This window comes from Bison bison, unplaced genomic scaffold (genome assembly GCF_000754665.1).
Source record: "Bison bison bison isolate TAMUID 2011002044 unplaced genomic scaffold, Bison_UMD1.0 scf7180017864043, whole genome shotgun sequence".
In the NCBI taxonomy this organism is placed as follows: Eukaryota; Metazoa; Chordata; class Mammalia; order Artiodactyla; family Bovidae; genus Bison; species Bison bison.
Window position 1 is genome coordinate 8,288,810 of NW_011494615.1, and position 1,053 is coordinate 8,289,862.

The 1,053-nt window shown below is 56.9% G+C and overlaps 1 protein-coding gene across 4 annotated transcripts in view; it reads right to left on the reverse strand.

Moving 5' to 3' along the window:
- CMTM7 (CKLF-like MARVEL transmembrane domain containing 7) overlaps nucleotides 1–1,053 on the reverse strand; it is a 56,469-nt gene that overhangs the window by 54,842 nt on the left and 574 nt on the right. The window lies entirely within an intron of this gene.

The window sequence follows — 1,053 nt, forward strand, 5'->3', positions numbered from 1 at the left end:
TCTCTCTGGGGCATAGGGCCATCACTGTCACCGGCAACTTGGCCCAAGGGCCAAAGGTAAGAGGCTAGTTTAGGAGCAGAATGAAGGGGTGGTTTCTCTTCTCCACTGTCTGTGTCTATTAAACTTATGGATGGCTCTGACCCCAATCTTTGTCCACTAATCTCATCATTCAGCTCCTGATACACCTTCCAAGGCTCCCATTCATCTTTCTCAAGGATGGGGAGGTAGGTAGGTCCCCTCTATTTGGCTGATCAGATCTCTTAGCCTGAATCCCCCAAAATGCCTTACTCAAAGCCAACACAGCTGTGCATGATTTATTTTGGTTAGTAGCTAAAATACTTCCACTTCCTAATTTTTAGTCCATCTAGATGCTCTTCTTTGAGAAAAGGGAACTCTTCCCTTCAGGTCTGGCCTCAGCAGGAAGCCAGAGCCCCCTCCACGCACCCTTGGCCCCCGGAGTAACGAGCTGTGGATGCCTGCGAGGCTCTCACCCACCCTGTGTCCAGGCAGCCCGGCCTCTGGGTCTGTGACCTTGTGTATAAGCCCCATCCCTCCCTCCTTTCAAAACTACCACTTTCCCCTCTACCATTCTCGCTGCAAACATTGTCAGGAGTGGAATCACAAAGAGCCCGGCCGAGCTTCCAAACACATCAGACAAATGGGAAAGGTGTTTCAGGTTTAAAAATTGTGAGGAAGAAAAACGGGAAGAGAGAGAAGAATGGGGAACAGGCGGAGCAAGGTCTGCACTGCTGGAGGCCCCGGCCTCCGTCCCGCCAGGCTCCCTTTCCAGAGATGCCCGCTCCTCACAGAGCAGAGGCCTCCCGAGTGACCACTGCCGTCCAGCGGCCCCGAGGGCCGGCCCTCCCTTGAGTCGAGGCACAGGGCCTGGGACAGCTGCCCCAAGGGTCCCCGCACCTTTTGCCCCCGGGAAGGCCGGGCCGTGGACCCCGCGCTCGGGCGAGGCCGCTCCGATGGCAGGAAGCCCAGTGCGGGGTTTGCGAGGAAGACGCGGCGGCCAGAGAGCTGGAAGAGGTCGGCTTCCGCGGCCTGAGC